General features: G+C 38.4%; 2 long non-coding RNA genes across 3 annotated transcripts in view; one reads left to right on the top strand and one right to left on the bottom strand.

The window, feature by feature from the left end:
* LOC138916117 (uncharacterized) overlaps window positions 1–16,530 on the bottom strand; it is a 113,703-nt gene that overhangs the window by 70,642 nt on the left and 26,531 nt on the right. The gene's annotated exons all lie outside the window — the stretch shown is intronic.
* Window positions 45–16,376, top strand: LOC138916114 (uncharacterized). 2 transcript variants are annotated; one of them, XR_011422848.1, is made up of 3 exons: window positions 45–625; window positions 11,433–11,736; window positions 15,428–16,376. It is a non-coding gene; the product is annotated as an uncharacterized lncRNA (long non-coding RNA). The 2 variants fall into 2 exon arrangements; XR_011422847.1 differs by having other exon boundaries at window positions 15,425–16,376.

Here is a 16,530-nt window from a genome sequence, read left to right as displayed (position 1 = left end):
GAAATACTGCAAACTGTGGGGCTTAAAAGAGCAAAACTTTATTCCTTCAGAGTTTTGGAGGCTAGAAGTCCGAAATCAAGGTGTCAGCAGGAAGAATTTATTCCATGCCTCTCTCCTAGCTTCTGGTGGTTGTGTCAATCCTTCGCATTCCTTGGTTTATGGACTTATCACTCATATCTCTGCCTCCTTCTTCCCTGTGTGTCTCTGTCTTCACATGGCCTTCTTATAAGGACACCAGTCTCTGGACCTAGGGCCTGCCATCATCCAGTGTGACCTCATCTTAACTGATTACATCGGCAAAGATCTTATTTTCAAGTAAGATCACATTCGGAAGAGACATTATTCAACCCAGTCCACTAGGTCAAGGTTTTGAGACTGCAGTTTAAAAATCATAACATTACTAACTGTCTTGGATAACTTCCAGAATTCCGTAAAACCTGGACATAGAGGAACAAAGGTGAGATCAGTATCTTAGGATTGAAAGCTGATTGGAATCAAAGAGATGAAAGCCCTTATTAGGAGTCTGGCAAATCAGGAAGTCTATTGGGAATCAGGAGCCCACTACAGGAAGATGGAGAAATCTACATTTCATAGGACCTGGCAAAGGGGAGAAGATTGCTTTCAGGTAGGTAACTGCCTTAGTCTTCTAAATGGAAACTCTTGTGCTTTCCATCCTCAAACAGGTTGCTTTTACCTGCCTATTTCCAAATTCCAGTGGGTCTGAGGCTCAGTGATAGTCATAGTACATTTTTAAAAATCTATTGTGAAAGAAGAATGAAGCAGTATTCAGTTTCATGGTTATTTTTAGAAGCATTGTATGCAAAACTAGTATTAAAATGGGAGCTGGCTATTGATCTGAGTATTAAAGGAAGGAAAGGACTTTATAAGTGGAAATGAAAGACTCCTCGGCTGAAGGAGTAGCATAGTTTGAGAAGTGAGAAAGTGATGTTTTGTTCAGCATTATGAAGTCTCCAGCTTGGCTAAACTGCACTCGCGTAGTAAGTGGGATCTAATGGGACACGGTTCTGAAAGTTATGTTGGGGTCAGACAGTGAGTGGCTTGGAATGACAGGCTAAGGAAGGAATTTGTCCTCATATATAAATAATAGATGACATTCAAGATCTTTAAGCAGGAGGTGGCAAAATCAGGTCATGTGGTGGATACACGTGAGAGTGAAAATGAGGAGGGAGAAGTCATCTTTCAGTAAGGATTTGAATAACCCAAGCGAGAAGTAATGTGTACCTGCGCTAGGACAGTGGTAATACGAATGGAAATAAAACATCTTAGAGAAACTGCAGAAATAAAAATCATAGGTCTTGATGATAAGGCATTGAGAGAAAAGGAAAGTTCAAAATTACTTGGACTTCCAGATGGATAGATAGAATGATAAAATAAACAACAATACAGTTAACCAAGAAAAGGGAGCCTAGGGGAGAAATATACTTTTATTGATTTTTAGTCTTTGTTTGTAGGAGAGATCATACATTTGACTATAGATATATTGAATTTATGGTGCCAGTAAACTATCCATTTAGAAATGTTTAGGTGGAAGCTGAAATATGAAATCCTGACCTTGGTAGAAATGCCGAGGTGCAAAATGTAATTTGGAAGAGAGACGCAGGAAAGTTTCAGCCGTGTGACGAGATATGTTTCTCAGGAAGGGGGTGTGAAGGGAAGAGAAGAGAGCTCCAGATACTGAAACTTTAGTAAAAACCTACAGAGAAGGGTAAATTGAAGAAGGAGCTAATTAATGAAATGAAATGGCTATAGACAGTGAAATATACAAGACAAACTCAAAAATTTTGTTGTAGAAAATGCAGGAGGATTTCCAGTAGTTTCAAATGCCAGTAGGGTCAAAAGAAGTGGACTTGAGACAAGTTTTTTCACTTATTATCTCTTGATACCTGTGCAAATCATTTTACATCTTGGAGCCATAGTTTCTTCATTTATAAAATGGGAGAAATAGCAGCACAACTTGTGAGAATTAAACACAGCAGTTAATTTGAATGTAGAACATCATGAAATGCAGTAAATATTACTATTATAGAAAGTTTGGGCTGAGGAGAACCAAGAAGAGAACATTGAGAGAGTGGCACACTGGGAGTGCGGAAGTCTTTGCATCTGTTTAGAGAATACTCTTTCGAAAATGGTCAAGACTTCAAGGCTGGAGCAGGTTGAGGAGCAAGGATAACGTGAAAAAGTGGAATCCATGAGAGCAAGCTACACTTAGATATTTAGCAATGAAGGGAGGGAAGAGCATGAGATGGTAGTCTGAGAAGGAAGCTAGATTGAAGGAGGATTTCTTTGTTTTTCTCTTCAGGATTGATTAGATTAGAACATGTGTTTATACTGAGCAGAAGTCTGGAGACTACTATAAAACAGAAGAGACAAGTTACATGGAAACTAATAGGAGGTAACAGAATGCAGTGTAATTTGGAGGTAATAGGAACAGAAGAAAAGAGCTCAGGTTAAAAGTTGGTTTTGAAAAGCAGTAAGGGTATATATATTTGAATTAAGAACAACAACAAAAACAAGAAAAAGAACTAGAAAAGACTGGTTGGGTTAAGAAACAAATTCTGAGATGGAGAGGTGAAATGTAGAAAGATTTCTTAACGGATGGATTCTATTTTGTCAGTAAATTGAAATAGGAGAATCAAGGAAGTGAGGGATGAAATAAATGGAGGCTTCTGGCGATAGCGTGTTTGAAATGCCTGTCACTGGTTCACGGCTGGGAACACGGCCAAATAAGCTCAGGGGGGTCAGAAGGACCGCAGGAAGAAGGATAAGTTAAACGACTGGAAGTTTCCACCGTGATTATGAACAGGTTCAGTTGCAGTGGTACAGTGGGAGATGTGAAAAGAGAGAAGACTATGAACAGGTACATAAAGCATTTAGATCAGCATCTGACTCTTTATTTTTTATATTTTGATATTTTATAGAAATGATATTAAGCATTTTATTTTTAAATTTGCTTTTTTTTTGTTGTTGCACAGACCCAGCTACTGGCCATACCCAGAAAAATAGATGTCTGGCCTCAAGAAAGTGCAGGAGACAGCTCCCATGCAAAGAGAACTGACCAAATGGGATAATGCCAAGTGGGAAAAACAGTAAGATTAGCTTTTTCTGGGATTTGACTAGAAAAAAAGGAGATAATTGGCCAGTTGTTATTAAGAGAAAGGCAGAGCAGGCACACCAAGAGAAATTGAGATGGCATTAAGAGAGATCATGCAAGCTGTGGGAAGAGAGGGCAAGTTGGCTTTGTCGTTCTGATTCATGTGTATCCTTAAAAGAAATCCTGTCTTTTAAGGAGCCTAATTAAGTAGCCAACCTTGCATAACAGGGTTAAAAATAAATACACGGAGAGCAGGGACCACACAAGTTTGATGAGTTCCGTGAACCGAGGCTGCTTAAGCCTCATTGTCAACCCCACTCTCCATGTGTGTTCACCTCCTATGGGAACTTGGAGCATCTTTCATCACTTTTACAACAATCTGTTACGACTTCTAGGCACTATGTTAAACTTCACACACCTGACCTGAGTTTTAAATACACAGCAACAGTACGGCAGGGTCGCCTTGAAATAATTGTTTCCAGTCTTGGGGGACTAATTAGCAAAGCTGGTGAGTGTTTACCTGAATCATTCTTTTTCGCTTTAGAAATAAAAAGTATTTGGAAAACAGCACCACCAAAAATCCTATTATTCTTCCAGCGCTACACAGATTTGGGTTGTTGTTAGCTAACCGGATGTGAGCATACTCGATCTACTGAATTGACTCCCCTGGCAAAGCCAATAGGGACCTGGCATTTGTTTTTCGCTTGCAAAGTGATACAAATGTAGTATTCCAAAGAGGCCAAAAAAAGTAGGGGCTCTCAGATTTCCTTCTTCTTTGTTCATTTCTCTTTCCTGTTGGATGTTGGGAGGGGTTGACCAGCCTCTAGGGATTAAGACATTCAAAGTGGTCAGTAATTTCCTTAACAGGATTCAGTGATCAGATTTGAAAGGAAAGAAAAACTAATAGGAAAGGATAGCAAGGATGAATGACTGTTATAGAGCAGGCTCTGTGAGCTGGGAAATGGTCCTGAAGAGAGCATTTTGTTAGCCTTCAAGACGTACACAAATACTAGATATTTTTTAAAGGTGAGGAAGGCTAAGATATTCCGTTAATACCTTAATGGAATAATTTCTGTTCCAATAATGGGCTACAAGATTGAAAAAATAGGAAAGATATTTTGAAAGGGAGAAAAATGGAAGTGGAAAAAAAACAGCATTCAGCTGTTGGAACAAATTTTTGGAAGAGTAAATGGATCTCTGAGAATAGGCGGGAAGAAAGAAGCTGAGGCCAGATTCGTTGCTGAGCTTGACTTTTAATGAATGTGTGATTTATAGAGTCATGTCTACAGTATTTTCTGAAAAAAGTAATAGCTTACTTTTTTCATGGAAGAAATGCTAAATGAGTTTGGATTGAAAATCTGTCTCTCTCTTTCTTCTTAATATGTGTCTTTATCCATCTCAGACTCACTGCTTGTCCTTTTGACCATATCCCTGTATGCATTTTCGTGTTTTAGGTAGTGATGTAACGACACTAGCGCTTCCAGCGTAGAGGTTAAAGACAGGCTACAGAGTCAGACAAACCCAGTTTCAGTTCTCCGTCTGTTGATCTCTTAAACTCTTGCGCTTCAGGTTCCTTTTTTTTTTTTTTTTTGAAGACTTTCTTTTTCTACAGCACTCTTAGCTTCACAACAAAATTGAGAGGGAGGTACAGAGATTTCCCATGGACTCCCTGCCCGTACACGTGCTTAGCTTCTTCCATTATTAACATCACTCAACAGAATGGTACATTTTTTTTTCCAAAGATGAATCTACAGTGATACATCTTAATCCCCTAAAGTCTATAGTTCACATTACAATTCACTTTCGGTGCTGTACAGAATACGGATTTGCACAATATCATAATGAAGTATATCCATCATTATAATATCATGCAGAGTAGTTTCACTGCCCTAAAAGTTGCATGTGTGTCTACTAATACAAGAAATAAAACATTTGAAAATCCTCATTTGAAAAAAGAGGACATTAGTAGTATTACCCTATGATTAAATGTGATATTATAAGTAAAGCGCTTAGCAAATAAAGAAACGTTAGTATTGCTTTATTACTGATGATATTTAAAAACTGAATTTTTCATCCTCTGTTCCATTTCCCTTTTCCACTCCAAAGGCAATTACTATGGTGAGTTGGTTTATAATCCTACAGTTCACATGAAAGTTGCTAACATAGGTGCATTTTATCCTGTATCTATGTGTGTATGTACACATACATATCATGCTTTAACTTTTACGTAAATAATAGAATAATGTTTGTTTCCTTCTGCAACTTGTTTTTTTCATTCAATTTAGTTTTTGAAAATTATCCATTCTGATACATATAGCTCTTGTTCATTTCTTTTAAGTGTTATACATTATTCTGTCATATAAAAATCCCATATTTCATTTATCTTGGACCTTTAGGTGAACTTTTAGGTAATTTTTGACTTGGAGCAATTATAAGCAGGATTGTCATGAATATTCTCATGCATATATCCCTTCATAAGTGGCTGAGAGATTTTTATTGTTTTAATAAACTAGATACCTAGAAATGGACCTTCTGAGTTATAAGCATGCACATTTTTAGTTTTGCTAGGTATTTCCACATTTCTTCCAAAGTGGTTGTACCAATTTATACTTCAGCAGTTTGTGAAAGTTCCTGTTTACCTGCCTTTCAGACCGTGAGTGGTAATACCACACTTAATTTTTGCAATTCTGTAAAAATGCATTTTATTTTTGCTTTGACTTGTATGTCCTTGATTGCCAGTTAAATTGAACATCTCATATTCTTTGAATATTTGAGTTTACTGTTTTTGAAATGCTTTCTCAAATATCTTGCCTAATTTTCTTCCAAGTTATACGCTATTTTCTTATCGACCTGTTGGTCTTTACACTGAATATTAACGTCTTATTGGCTGTGGCTTATGATTTAACTTTGTTTATGTTGCCTGTGGCTACACAGTTTCTTCTTTGTTTTGAAATAGTCACATTTATTAATTTCTAATTTTATGCTTTAAGCCTTCGCTTGAAATTGTGTTTTTGCATAGTTTTATGCATTTCCAACAGTTATTAGAGTTTAGCATGTACCGCAATCATTTGGAGAGCTGTTAAAAGTACAGAATTCCTGGCCTTGCTCTCTTGAAGATTCAGTTCTGAAGTAAGGCATGAGCACAGTTAGGTTCTTTAAAAAGAGATTTTCACGCAAGGTGATCTGCAAACTTCCTTTGGGAAATGCTGGAGTGTACCATATTGGAATTCCACTTGATCTTCTGACCAATAGTCTGCCCTCCAATGAATCCTTTTCCTTCTTTTAATTCTTTTGTACATTCTTGTGCGAAGCAGCTGTGTATTTGAAAAAATGCATGGAGAAAAATGTGCAGAATCACTCCGATGACCATGAGAGAATATTGTCTTTCTTCCAATTTTCCTGATGTTCCTGAAACAGGGAGATATTTGAAGTCTGTCAAGCCCAACACCTCCAGTGGGAGGGCCCATCTTATAACAAGAAGTGCAGGCAATTAAAAAAAAAATCCTGCCAAGGTACATTTCCAATATTTTATTCACGACTTCCATTGAATTTTTAAAAACAATTCCTCCAAACAGCTGTTGTAAAATAAAAAATGAGTAGATCACAGAGTGTTTAAACCATAGGTTTTTAATGAAAATAATGTAAGGGATAAAGAAAAGTTGAAGAATAGCATGAAAATTTGGGTCATCAGGAAAATTTTTTTTCTAATTTTAAGGAATTTAGGAGAGATCAGACTTGGGCATTTTTCTTGTTCTCAACCAGATTTATTTCCCTTTTGTATTTATGTGCAATATCAAATGTTTTAATGTTGTGGATTTGTTCTGAAGTCCATTAATAAAGTGGCTTCCTGTCTTAGCTTAGGTAAGCTATTCACCTAATTTAGGAAACAACTGATCCATGTTTTGAGACAAAGCTCTTTTGTTTAAAGGACCTTAAGATTAGAATGACAACCAAGGGACATTTGACCCAAATCCCAGAAAGTCCTGAGAATGGATTTTCTCTGTTTAGCACATTGCCGCAGTTGAAAACATTAAAACAGAAGAGAACTGTCCAGGAGAAAAGCTCCCATTTACCCAGCAGAAGTAGTAGAACTGATATATTCTTTCCAACAGTCTTTGTTTATACTCCTCAGAGGAATAGATGAATTCTAGTTAGGTGTTTTGGTCAGTTTTATTAGGAAATTGACTCAGGTCTGTATTGCTTGTAGAAGCCAGACAGAGGGCAGGAGGCCTACTCACAAATCTTTAGGAAGTGTTGAAAGCTGAGTCATTTCAGATGTGTAAATCCTGTTGCAACAAACAGCACACATTTGCTTATTTTGGACAGATAGAGAAAGAAAAAATTAGATGTGAACTGAATATCAAAATGGAGGCTGAATGAAATGGATGAAAAGTATGGTGAGGGGGCAGAGAGAGATGTGTTTCTGCAATTTTGTTGTCCTGCTCTACCTTAAACATACCCTACTCTTTTCCTCCCCCGCCCCCACTCTCATCCATCAGAAGGAATCAACAGGCAACTTCACCATCATACATGAACTCAGAGTAAATTATATGATGCGCTCTTTTGAGAAAGGTGTACCCTAAACGCTAGAATAAATGTTACCTTTATACTGAGAATGATAAAAATATTCTAGAAATGAACAATGTTTAAAGATACACTACCAATCCTTGCTGTATTCCAAGTTGATTTTAAAGATAATGGATATATACATATACGTTTTGTAAAGTCTGTGATTCAACAGCGTAAGTGAAAGAAGCCTTCCAAATGAACAATTTAGTCATTACTTTTATCATAGAATCTCAAAGCCCTCAAAAATACATGCAAGCGTTTGTCAAGAGCCTTTAGAAAAGATATAATTTCTGTTTTATAACTCATTGGTTAACAGAAAATTCTTCAGTGATTTTTTTTCCATGAACACAGGCAGCCAGGGTGTTAAACAAAGACTAAAAAGTTGGGGCTCTGACTCCAATCCGGCCAGCTCAGATGGTAACACCATGAACGGCCACATGTCTCACCTTGTTCCTGAACTTTGACAGTAAATATTTGACTGGTGGAGTTGGTGAGGACCTGAATAGTAAATATTTTATGAGGGGAAATGGGAACTCCCCTTTTCTCTGTCCTTCTCTTACCTTAAACATATTAATTTATTTTAACTGGGAACCAGATAATTCTCTATTTACCCCGTCAATAATTAGTCATCATCTTTAATCCTGAATCCTGCTTCTATCACAATAGGATGCCCTTTTGGTTTTTTGGCCAGTTTGGGATAAATCTAAAAATCAGCTAATGCAGCACACAACACTAGACTGAGAAAAATCACAAGCCTTAGATAAGATATAGTGCACATGGAAATTTATTCTCTAATAACAAGGAGAATTCTCAACAGAGTAATCCTTTTTTCTCTCCTCCTTCTCCTCAAACTCCATCTTTCTTTAAGGACTTAATAGGTGAGATCCTGGGCTGCTGATTCCCTGCCTATCCACCCAGTTTCTAGAATCCTTGGCAGAGCAAGCTTTTCCTCTTTTCCTCTGAGGGGCAACAGCTGGTTTTCATTATGTGTCAGATTATGATACACACCAAAAGGAAAATGGTCAAAATGAATAAAAAGGGAGTTCTGGTAATACTGTGGTTTGTTCCTAGGGGTGTCAAGGTGAAGAATCCATCCTGTTCTTCAGACCACTGTAAACTTAATCCATTTCATCATACACACGAGTGAAATTCAGCAGTGTTTTCTTAAGAATCTCTGTCGCTTTTATTTACTGTGGGAGAGGCCCCTTGGTTTTTCTTTCTTCTTCCTTTGGTATAACACTAATGCATTTTATATGTCCTTTAATCTCAGTTCCAGTTCTGTCAATATTTGAGCTTATCTTAAAACGAAGAACTCCAAAGGAGGGTCAAAGAAAGTAAATTCTCACTCCGGAAGGCAAATAACAATTATTTCATTTAACAGCCAAATCACAAAGCACCCCTTGGACCAGTTCTTGATATAAACAAGAGGGTGCAGTTTCTCCCAAACCCTTCTCCTTGTGATGAACACTTTAAAAGTCCCAAGTTTTCTAATATGGGCTAGCTTTCCTAAAATGTATTGTTCTGCTAAGAAATTCAGTGACAAGTAACTGTAAGAGTCCTGATCTCTGAATGTGTCTCTATCTTTGGAATGCCTGTTATTAAAGATGCGAGGTGGGTAGTAGGGACCTAGGTTTTGGTAGGTAGTAGGGGCCAGGTTGGCCCGCTGTGCTTTTCTAACAAAACATTACTGGAAAGTGCAGCTCAGCAATCAACATCTTCCATATCAGCCAAACAATTAGTATTGCCTTCTGACCCTTCACAATGTGATGCAGACAGAAACACGGACTCAAGTTTAGCCCACAATCATCTATGCCACCAAGGCTGTCATAGTTGCTCAGCCTGTTTGAACAAATATTTATTTTCACATAAGCTTCTACTTTGATAAACTCTGGCCGTGGTGTTCTCTTAATAAAAGTGAGCCCAATGTCAAAAAATCATTGTATAAAGACACACTTTTGGTTCCCCATACTGTAGCATCTTAAATAATAGGAAGGTAGCCAGGTGTGGTTGATGGGCTTTCACGCTCTCTATAGGGCAGGAAAATACACACACAAACATATACACAAACATAGGCTATTAAAAATGGAGGTGGCTAGAGGTTTTTCACACTCACCTTTCCTTCTGGGTTCTAGCAGGGATAGTAGTAAAGAGATGCAAACATTCTTTTAGCATAATAACTTAGGGCACTGTTCATATGGACAGTGTGAAAATTCAGTTTGTTTGCAGATTCCACAATAGGAGGGCAGATTCCACACACTGTTGTGGCTCTTTTTCCTTCTCCTTCTTTTGGCTTTGACATCATTGGAGATCCTGGCTCCATCCTGCTGGGAAGCAATTAGTGCTGAAGGAATGACAACCAACACACAAGTGGCAGGCACATGAGGGTGGGGAGAAAAATGGAAAAAATGAAGGAAGGGGTCATGGGGGAATGAAATAAAAAAAGCTAGAGGTGGGGTTAGCTTCCTCTGGATGCTGCTAATGGAATAGCCATCTGGGTACCCCCAAAGGTCAAGTACTGAGACCCTGAATTTTCATAGAAACCAGGAAAGATAAATCTAGTGGAAGAGGAGAGAGCAGTGCTGTCCAGTAGAATTTTCTGCAATGAGTCAATATTCTGTTATCTGCACTGTCCGAAGTAGTGGCCATTAGCCACATGTGGCTAGTGAACATGTTCAGTGTGGCTGTGTAACTGAGGGAGTGCAGTCTTGGAGGGGAACTGAGTTGTTTATTTTATTCATGTTGTTTAATTTGAATAGCTGCATAGTGACCGCCACACTGGGCGGTGTAGGGCTAGAGAACCCACTCCCAGATTTTCACGTCCTTTTGTAAGCCTTTTAGCAAGTTGGTATCAAGACATGAACCCCAAAAAGGACTGTTTTATATATCATTATAGATTCATTGTAAGTGTTTGGCTAACATAAAGAGTATTTGGGATATGGATTTCCTTTCTAGTCTATAATAAGCCTGGATATATTAATAAGTGTATGCATCCAAACAAAATGGGATCAGAACTACCCCATTAGAGGGCACAGTGAGCAAAGTCTTTGGAATCAGTTAGAACCCACCTTCCATCCTAATCTCACCACATTCTGGTTCTGTGACCTTGAGCAAGACACTGAATCTATTGCATCCTTTGCTTCCTCATTTGCCAAAGTGGAATTAAAATGCTCCATTCATTGGAGGGTCAAGATGAGTAAATTAGATAATTTTACCAAACATTATAATAGGTTTTTTTCCATTGACTACTTTTGGTATTTAATCCTAGGCAATTTATCCCAGGATCATTATAGATAAAATAATAATGATGATAATAACCATAATGAATTCAGTTAGCACTTCATTTTATTATATCCTGTGTGCACTAGCTAATTAGCTTCGCTGTAACAAAGAAACCTCAAGACATAAAGGATTAAAGAAGATAGGTATTTATTTCTCCCCCACATCACTGTCCCAAGTTGAGCAGTTCAGGTTAATGGGGTGGCTCAGCTGCATGAGGTCCTTCAAGCACTCTACATTTTCCCACCTTCTTTCTCCACTACCCCCTAGAGCAGGTGTTGGCAAGCTGCAGCTCAAAGCTCAGATCCCACCTGCTGCCTGTTTTCATATATAAAGTTTTACTGGAAAACAGCCACACCCATTTGTGTACGTGTTATCTATGGTTGTTTTGACACTACAAAATCAGAGGTGAGTATCTCAGTGAGTGACCACACGGCTATGAAGTCTGAAATATTTGTTATCTGACTCTTTACAGAACTAGTTGGCAAACCTCTGCCCTAGAGCGCTGTGGTCATCTGCATGCTTGAAGCTGGATCATAGGCTCAACCACGTGTCAGGGAATAGAACAAGGCAGTCGTTTTTTCAAGAGAGGCAGAAGTTGCATACATCACTTTTTCCTCCGACTCCATTCATTTTTTAAATTCATTCAACAAATATTTGAACACCACTGTGTGCCAGCCACAACTCTAGCTACTTGAAACATATCCCATTGGTGAAAATTCGGTTACATGGCAACCTCCAGCCACCAGAAGGTTCAGAAAAAAATATGAAGCCGCCAGGTAAGGCTCTGTGGCCGGCTTGAGCTCATTGTTAGCTAATAATCCGCGTTGCAACTATAGAGTTTTAACTGGTAATGGGATCACGTGATTAAGAAAAGAACTGAGACTAGATAGCCCTGGGAAAGAACTAGGATGAAAAGCAAGACATCAAAAATAACATTTTCTTGTGATTAACATTCCATAATAGAAAACTGGGTTTCTTGCTAATAAATGTTTCTCAAGCTTCTGCTATATGCCAGACGGGTCTCCATGAATCTTGAACTACAACCACATGGTCTCCATGAATGTGAAAATATAGCAATCTACTTCATAGTCTGAGAAGCTTGTGTGTGACATCTATGTTCCTTCTAAGATGCTTGCTTCGTACAGGGAAGAGCACTGGTAAGTTTTCTACTGAGCACAAGAAATTAGTTTTACCTAAAGACAAACTTATTTTTGCTTCATCAGCTTCCTTTCTCTTAAGTCTGAACTGCAGCTCTATTCTTTCCAAGGCAAGAAGAAAAATTCCAAACACAGATGTTGGTGTATATGTGATTTTCCATAAAGAACCTATAAACTAATTAATATTTTAGAAACAGTATAAAGAATAAACTATATCAAAGAGTTCTAGATTTGAAGAGAAGCATTCCACTGAATTTATAATTTGTAGCATTTGGCTATTGATTATTTTGTGGGTAATGCTGTTATAATTACAGTGGAAGCAAAATACCAAAACAACAACAACCACCTGATTGACACGTACTGAGTGTTTTCACTTACAAGTCAATTTTATAAAAGTCATCTCATTTGATCCTCACAGGAACCACATGCTATAGGTATGATTTAATAGGTTAAGGAGATAGGAAATAAAGCTGGGAATCTGAAATCTGATCTCTGAATTCTGCCCCTGAAGTGCATCTAGTTTGTTTGAAAAATTAAAATTAACAAGAATGAAAACCTAAGAGGGCAATTGTGTGTAAGTTTTGAGTTTCTGGCACCAGTGGAGTTTGTTACAATCTGGATAGACGTTTACAATAATAAAATAGAACAGAAGAGAATGAGAAAATCCAGGACTATGAATGAAGCATTGTGCTTGTTCAGCTTCTGGATGTCCAGTCCTAGTGAATCATAATATCGGGAAACGGGGCCCAAGAAACTGTCCACTTAAGGAGCCACCTAGGTGATTTTGATCAATAGTCCAATTGGAGGGCTACAATCGAAAAGAGTGTTCTGATGTCTGGGATAAAGTAAAAAGGATATGACACAGATTCTGGCAGTTGGAATGGAAAAGAGAAAGGTTAGTGAACATTGTTTTCATTTATTTATCAACAAATATTTACTAAGCACATATGATATGCCAAGCCCTGTGCTAGGTGCTGGGAGACAATGGTGAGCCTTTCTCCTCATGAAATATACACTCAAGATAAACATTTTAAAAGAAGCAAAGAGAGCACATGATGACAGACCGGATAAACACAACAAAGCAGAGGAATCGTTTTTGAATTGCTCTAAAATTTCTAATAAGAATATTTGGGAAAGTGTGCTTTCATCTAAATGGAGGAATTAAGAAATGTGATTACTATCATAAAAAAATATGTTCCTTTCAATTTTGTCAAGACTGGCCTGATAAGAGATGTTGAATTTAGGATAATCTCTGAAAAAGTAAGAATAGAAGACAAGGGCACAAGGTGGATACAGGCCTGGGAAAGCAGATGTACACGGAGTCTGAAGAAGAGTTGAAACCATGAGAGTGAATGAATGGATCTAGACAGTGATACTGTAAAGAGAAGACTGATGATAAAATTTTTGGCTTTCATAATCACAGATAAGAAGTAAGGCAAAGAAAAGTGGTAATCTTAAGCGAAGACAGAAGCAACAATGAGGGCAGAAATAGCTGAATTAGGAAACCACCGGTTGGAAACAGGGGAATTTCAAGGACGAAGTTGAGGTCTCAGAGAGGCCAAAGAGCATAAGGATTGGGGATAGCCATCTGAGTAAGTCAAACTGAACATTTTTGAGAGCAGATTAGGAAGATGACAGGAAATGGAAGGGAGATTTCAGAGTGCTGGACAGCAAATAGATAAAATTTAGAGGCAGCAGATACTGGCTGGTCATGAAGAATAAAACTTCACGAGTTGCTCAAAGACATATTGGGCTACAGTTAAGAGGATATATAAATATATAGAAGACCCGAGCATTATTGAAAATAAGAACAAAAAAGCCCATGCAGAGGAAGTCATCGATAACTATAGAAAAAGAGTGAAAAATTCTATAAATGGGGAAGAAGTGCGTCCAGAGGAATTTGAACGATTAGGAATACCATGGCATTTTAAGTCATTTTATTCTGGAAAATGACCACCTAGATCTATTTAAAAGCAATTGGTAATAGTTTTTACTTGCATTTACTTGTTTTAGGTTATGAACATAGAAGGGGGTCATTTTTCACAGCGCTAAGCACTGAGCTGACGTTGCCAAGGCGAAATTGTCCAGTTTATGCATATATGCCTATCTATGCTTTCCTCAGGTGACCATCTAACCCCCTCAATATTTTTTCCACCAGGTGGCAATGCCCCCTTACTATTGAAGAACTGAAAACTCAACATGATGAAAACAGTGAATAATCTCGATTTCTGAAAGAACATTCTGACAACTGTCTTTGTTTAGAAAGTTGACATTTTCTTCAGAGTTACCTCCTGGAAAATCCATTACAGATTCCCAAACTGCTGATTATACACAACTTGAGTAGAAACCTAAGGGAGGGTGACGGAGTGCTTTCTATCAAAAGAAGGCCACCTAATGTCTTGAGCTAAAAGTCAGTTTTTCTAGAAAGAAGGAAAAAAGATCTTTCATAATATGAAATTTGAGGAGCACTGGGCAAATAATAGAAATTCGGAGATATTCTCAAGAAAGAAAGGAAGGGTGAAATAATTGATTAAGAAAGACCACAAAATGAAGGAATAAGGGAAAAATTCAGGGACTTGTAAATATTCCTAAATTAGTAATCAATACGTATTTGTTGAATGGATGAAAGGAGAGAAAAAAGAGATCCTTACAAAACGCAGTTAGGAGCCAGTCCTCCAGAGCTTGTTGAAAGTATGAAAGGAAACACATTTTTTGAAAAATCAATTTTGAAGCACAGAATAGGAAAGGGTCAGCAGTCTCCGGTCTACGGCCCAGATCTGGCCTCCTAGCTGTTTTTGTAAATAAGGTTTTGCTGGAATAGCCACACTCCTGCATTTGCACATTGTGTGTGGCTGCTTTCATGTGCTGTAACAGCAGAATTGTGTATTTGCCACAGAGACCATCTGACCAGCAAACACTAAAACACTTCGATTTGGCCCTTTACAGTAAAGTTTGCTGATCCCTGGAGCAGTGTTGAAGGGTGTGAGTTTTGGAAGCAGACAGATCTCAGTCTCAGTTCTAATACTACTGTTTGACCCTAAACAAATTTTAAGGATTAAAGCAAGCTCTGCTTATAAAACACTTAGCACCCTGCTGGCACCTAGAAATCATGTTACCCATCGCTATCTTTCTCTCATAAACTAAGTGAGAAGTTGAGATAATTCCCTCGACCCCCATCAACCCTCAAACATGAAAACCAAAATCCTTTCTCATTTATAGGACAATGGCTGAGAACAAGCGTAGCAACTTTTTATTCTGGTGAGGCTGCTTTCTCCAAGTAATACCTCTCTGCTTCTTTCTCTTTCAGCAGAGTCAAACTTCTGATGATGGCATTTAGCGGTGAATAAATGTCTACTGTGCTTGTGGCTGTCCAGATCTGATACTCTCCACAGTCCCAGACCAAAGGCCTGGGTCCTGAATCTTGCAAAACGCCGTGGAAACACGAAGAGTAGAAAGGATATGGGACATGTGTTCTGAGGTTACCCTGAGTGCCTCCGACCCTGGATATCTAATGACCCAATCTGGCTTACAGAACAAGTAAAGATGATTTCGAAGGTTCTCATTCTAGTTTCTAACTAATTCAGCGTTTAGCTGCCAGTAAAGGCCTTTGGCAAACACCTATACGAGAAGTGTCTAAATGCACAGTGTGAATCACTGGAAATAGGAACTCTGTCAAAATAAGGGAATTAAGTTCATTAAAGGTGTGGTAGCTTAATTTACTGTGCCAGCGCACAATGATCAAGGCTGGCACTAAATGCTCGACTAGTGCAAACCCACCCAAACTTGGCAGAATAAATGACCCCAACCAACTCAGCCTCTTGGCTTCCTCTCTAAGTTTAATGTGCTTAAATTAGTAAAAATCGGGTTTGGACTGTGGGCCTTTCTTGTTTTCAAGATGGGCGCTGTGTTGTAGCAACACTGTAAGGACAGAAAGCAAGGACAACTCTGCTTATGAGGCAGTGGGGTTGACATCTTCGGGTGAGACAGATTGCCTCTAAAGTCCCAGGCTCTTGGGGAGCTATATCAACAACTAGGAGAATTTAGGTCTGACCGCCTTTAGATCCCTGCCTCTTGAGAGGAAAGTAAGCAGGTCCCTGGAGAAAAAGCAGGTCCCTGCCAAGTGAGACTGCTCCTGGGACCACTGTAGCCACATTGGCCAGGGCACAGAGTCAGTGGGTAGCGGGTAGGATGTGACAGTGGCCCATGCTGAAAACCTAAGTGAGGTTTATGTGGGCATGTGGCAAAATGTCAAAACATAATATATTTGCTACCTTCTCTGAGGAGAAGAGATTTTCCTAGTCGTAGAAGGGGAAGCTGTACCTGTTTCAAATGATGCTTTCTCAAATACTTCAATATGTTTAAATCCTGTTTTGCACGTGATTTGCACAGATGAATTTATTCACGAGAAATTCA

This window comes from Equus caballus, chromosome 11 (genome assembly GCF_041296265.1).
Source record: "Equus caballus isolate H_3958 breed thoroughbred chromosome 11, TB-T2T, whole genome shotgun sequence".
In the NCBI taxonomy this organism is placed as follows: domain Eukaryota; kingdom Metazoa; phylum Chordata; class Mammalia; order Perissodactyla; family Equidae; genus Equus; species Equus caballus.
The sequence above is the reverse complement of the archived record's forward strand: the minus strand, read 5'-3'. Positions and strand labels throughout refer to the sequence as shown.